A 5,285-nucleotide genomic window follows, 5' to 3' on the forward strand; every position below is an offset into this window, starting at 1 on the left:
ACAGGCTGAGAAACTTCTCGACGAGGTGGACGACAGAGGGGCCACAGCCCACCTGGAAGAGCAGGCACTTCCTGAGAGCCAGGGAGGTGCCACCGCCTCAGCAGGAGTTCTAGGAACAGAGTGTGTGCGGGCAGGGCGTGTGTGTGCGTGTGTGGGCAGGGCGTGTGTGTGTGCAGGCAGGGCATGTGTGTGCGTGTGTGGGCAGGGCGCGTGTGTGTGTGTGCAGGCAGGGCATGTGTGTGTGTGCGGGAAGGGCGTGTGTGTGTGTATGTGCAGGCAGGGCGTGTATGTGTATGTGCAGGCAGGGCGTGTGTGTGTGTGCGGGCAGGGCGTGTGTGTGTGTGTGTGTGTGCGGGCAGGCCATGTGTGTGTAGGCATGGCATGTTTGTGGACAGGCAGGACGTGCGTGTGTATGTGCAGGCAGGGCATGCGTGTGTATGTGCAGGCAGGGTGTGTGTGGCTGTGCACCTGACCTCCACAGGTGGCCAGAGCAGATTCCGGGTGTCCAGTGGATGGTGTGACGCTGTGTGGCCACATGAGTGCCATGATGGCACGGAGAAGGTGATGCGGCGTGGCCCGGGCTCCTGCTGCTTAGTCACCGGGAGAGAAGCCAGGCCAGGGCGCTGCATCCCGCATGGCTGACGGCGCTGTTTGTCTCTGAGGCGGTGGCCTGAAAAGCACCCCGGCATGTGTGCGTGCACACCCCGAATCTCGAGAGGAGAGCGGAGGACGGCAGCCTGCCACCCCTTCCCTTCCCCGTCTCTCTCTGGTGAGCGCACCTGCCCTGCAGCAAACTGGGAAGTAAGAAGCCAGCACTTGCTGCTTTGGGGGCGTCTCAGCCCCCAGGTGGCAAAAGCTGCTGAAGTCAGCCCTCCATTCCGAGCCCGTGACTACTGGGCGAGCGGTCAGAGCGCACGGCCACAGCGCTAAGAGATGTGCCATACTCTAAAAGTCCCAAAGAGAAGCTGGGTCCTGGGTGTCTGTCCGTACGGGAGTCCAGCACCTTAACCAGCAAGCCCCTGCTGGCCCGTAGACATGATGCATGTTTCAAATCAGGAACTAATCTCGCATCTATGGGAAAGTGCCAAGCTGGCCTTGCAGAAAACAGTTGTCGCTGGACTCCCACTGCTTGACCTCAACTTGAGTCCAGGACCCAGCAGCTTGAAACTCATGCCGGGTGCGTGTGTGTACACCCAAAATCCTGAGAGGAGAAAGGAATGGAGGAGGCGTGGCCATTCCTCTGGGGGGTGGGGAGGAAGGCGGGGGATATCTCACTTTCTGTCTCTCTGTCTCTGTCTCTCTGGCAAACACAAAAATCTATAGCAAAATCTCTCTAAAAAAATTGTTTTTCAGGTGTGGTGGTCAAAGGAGCTGGTCGCTCACATGGCCGACTGTGGTTCAGGTCTTGGACCTGGTGGCTTGCTTTCTCACTTTCTCTCTCTGTCTCTATCTGGTCAAATTGGGAAACCACAGTTCGAATCCCGGACTCAGTAGCTTAAATTCACACCAGGCCTTTAAGTCAAACCAGGTCGCCGTGTGAGATCCAGCTCCTCGCGAGCAGCCCTGTCTGCGACAGCACGCGTGGGCCGAGCTTGTTCTCTGCCTTGCTGCCTTCAGTCTCGTGGAGGAAGGTGCACTGCACCTGTCTCCACGGGCATGTCTGACGTCTGGCTGTCCTTCCTCTCCTTCTCTCTAGGCAGCTGATCTTCTTTGCTGCGACTTTCAGTAGCATTGCACTGTCTGCCCCTCAGATGCCGACCAACTTCCTGGAAGGCCTCCTGGGCCTGGTGTGTCCGTGGGAAGCCTTTACTGATGGTTCGGGATGACGAGGTCGCCCACGCCATCTCCAGCTTTCCAGGAGCCACAGCCCCGCTCCGCGCCTGCAGCGGCCCCTTCCCGGCCCCCTGCGTCCTGGTGGCCCCCTGGTTCTTGATTTGACCTGGCGTAGGTGCTGGGGCTGGCAGCCGGTGTGGTGGCTGAGGTGCTGGACTCCCACACGGCCCTGCAGTTCCAGGACCCAGTGGCCGAAGAGTCACTACGATAAATAGATAAATGAATAAATACATGTAGAAAATAAAAAAGTAAAAAGAAATTGAAAAAGAAGCAAGGTTTGGCTCTGTTGCTTCTTCCTGTTGCGTTTTTGCTTTTCTGTCTTATTGCTTTCTACTCTTATCTTTATCATTTCCTTCCTTTTGTTTTCTTGGGGTTGTTTCCAAGTGGAGTGGTTCGCTCTTAATTTTCAGCCTCTTTAATGTTATGATTTAAACACACAGCCATCAATATTTCTCCAAGTCCTGTTTTCACTGTGTTCCATCCTCTTTGGCTTGCAGCGTTTCCCCGAGTTTTCAGTCTGAATTGTTGTCGAATGCTCATTTTAATTACTTATCTGACCTAAGAGTTCTTTAGAAGGCTATTTTTCCATTTCAGAAAGCTTGGAGATTTGGGAGGGAGCTTTTACTTCTCTTGTTTAAAAAGTTTCCAGAGGGGGTGTATGCTTGCCAGAGAGAGACAGAGAGAGAGAGAGGGAGAAGGCATCTCACAATGGCCATGCTAAAACGCACTCTCCTCCATTTGTCCACCTGCCGCAGTGTAGTCACTCGCGCACGCACCCAGAGCATGTTTTCAAAGTGTCAGGACTAGGATTTGAACCACACAGTTGTCCATATGGGATCTGGCTCCCTTCATTACTAGGCCATTGGGCTGGCCTTTTATTTATCTTTTGAAAAATTCCTTCTAGGGACCAGCAGATGGCAGAATGATTATGTCATGGACTCCCACATAGTCAACCACAGTTCAAGACTGGGAACCGATGGCTTGAAACTCACACTGGAGGGAACCAGCAGTTGGCGTAATGGCTATGTCGCTGGACTCCCACGTAGTCGCCCGTGGTTTGCGTCCTGGACCTGGGGGCTTAAACTCACGCCGGGCGTGTGTGCGTGTGTGCCCAAGATCCCAAGAGGAGAATGGAGGAGAAGGGATTGCGGCATGGCCATCCCCCCTGGGGGGTGATTTCTCGCTTTCTGTCTCTCTGTCTCTCTCTGTCTGTCTGGCGAGCGCACGCGCCCTATAACCAAAGCCTCTTAAAAAAAAAAAAAGCAAACCTCACACTGGACACATGTGCGTGCCCAAAGTCCCGGGAGAATGGAGTAAAAGGGATTCCAGCGTGGCCATTCCCTCTGGGCTGATTTCTCACTTTCTGTCTCTGTCTCTCCGCAAATGCACTCACCTTATTGCAAAAATTTCTCAATAATAATAAAAATAAAGAAGTAAAAACTCCTTCTAACCCTACTAAACTGCAGTCCGGGAGCTTGGTTTGCACATTTCCAATTTGTAAATCTGTTAGAATTTGCTTCAGGGTCAAGTAGATTTTTTTTTCTTTTTCTTTTTCTTTTTCTTTTTTTTTTTTTTTTTTGGAGAGGTTTTTGCTATAGGGCGTGTGCGCTCGCCAGACAGACAGAGAGAGACAGAAAGACAGAAAGTGAGAAATCACCCCTCAGGGGGGATGGCCACGCCGCAATCCCTTCTCCTCCATTCTCCTCTCAGGATCTTGGGCACACACGCACACGCGCCCGGCATGAGTTTAAGCCACCAGGTCCGGGACTCGAAGTGTGGTCAACTACATGGGAGTCCAGCAACATAGCCATTATGCCAATTGCTGGTCCCAGATTTTTTTTTCTTAAGAGAGATTTTTTTGTTACAGGGCGCGTGCACTCGCCAGAGACAGAAGGTGAGAAATCACCCCCGGGGAGAACAGCCACACCACAGACTCTTCTCCGTTCTCTCAGTATTTGGGGCACGCACACGCACATGCCCGGCGTGAGCTTTAAACCACCGAGTTCAGGACTCAGACTGTGACCCACTGCGTGGGAGTCCAGTGACATAGCCATCTGCTGGTCCCGAGTAGATGACTCTCCACGTAAAAGTTCCACAAGGACTCTAAAAAGATACACACAGGGCCAGCAGGTGGAATGGTGGTTAAGGCACTGGACTCCCACCTGCCAACAATGGTTCAAGTCCCACAGCTGGGACTTGATGTCATGCTGGGCGTGTGCATGTGTTCCCCAAATCCCGAGAGGGTAATGGAGGGGGGGACTATGGTGTGGCTGTCCCCCCGGAGGTGACTTCTTACTTTCCCTCTCATTGTCTCTAACTAGTGAGCGCACCCGCCCTATGGCAAAATAAATTAAATAAATAAGTGAAAGATGCATCCTACCCCTCCAGCCACGCTCATCTCTCTCTGAACCTCACACGCAGATCAGGCTGCCAATGGTTGCTCGGCCATCTGTTTTTTGGAGAGAGTTTTGCTATAGGGCAAAGAGAGAGACATAGAGACAGAAAGCGAGAAATCACTCCCAGGGGGGATGGCCACGCCGCAACCCCTTCTCCTCCGTTCTCCTCTGGGGATCTTAGGCACGTGCGCACATGTGTCTGGCATGAGTTTCAAACCACCACGTCTGGGAATCAAACTGCAGCTGACTACATGGGAACCCAGCGACGTAACCATCATGCCACCTGCTGGTCCCTGCTTGACCATCTTTATCCCATTTAAATAATTTTCTGCTTGATTTCGTAAAAAAAATGAAAAAAGGGTAGTGATGGACGATGCATCAAACTCTCCTGGGCCAGCAGGTGGTGTGGGGGTTAAGGTGCTAGACTCCTGCATGGTCAACAGTGGTTCAAGTCCTGGACCTGGTGGTTTGAAACTCACACTGGGCATATGTGCATGTGTGTCCAAAATTCAAGAGAAGAATGGAAGGGAAGGAGCTGCAGCATGGCCATCCCCTTGGGGCGTGACGCCTCACTTCCCTCTCACTGTCTCCCTCTCTCCGCTGAGTGCATGTGCATTGTGGCCAAAACCTTTTTTTCTTTTTTATAGACCACAGATTAGTTTATTTTTAACACCCATCATGCCATGAACTCATAGGGAATAGGTTCCAGAAGCTCAGGCTCCTTTCCATTGGCTCTCACAAAGTGGCTTCTCTGGGTGGAGCAGGCTGGCACTCCAGTTGAACCCAGGTCCCTTTCTCCCTGGCTTCCTTCCTTTTTCTGGTCATTTTCCTTCACACGTTTTAGGAAGCTCTCTCTGCTCTTAGAATATTTAATATGCTCAATACGCACATTGATTCTCTGGGCAAGAATCTTGCCCCTAACTTGTTTGTTCACAACAATGCCAACAGCATGCTGGGTAACATTGTAGACCCTTCCAGTTTTGCCATGGTAACATTTGTGGGGCATTCCTTTTTGAACAGTACCCATTCCCTTAATGTCTACAATATCACCTTTCT

Source organism: Tupaia chinensis, unplaced genomic scaffold, assembly GCF_000334495.1.
Source record: "Tupaia chinensis unplaced genomic scaffold, TupChi_1.0 Scaffold142100_1, whole genome shotgun sequence".
NCBI lineage: Eukaryota > Metazoa > Chordata > Mammalia > Scandentia > Tupaiidae > Tupaia > Tupaia belangeri.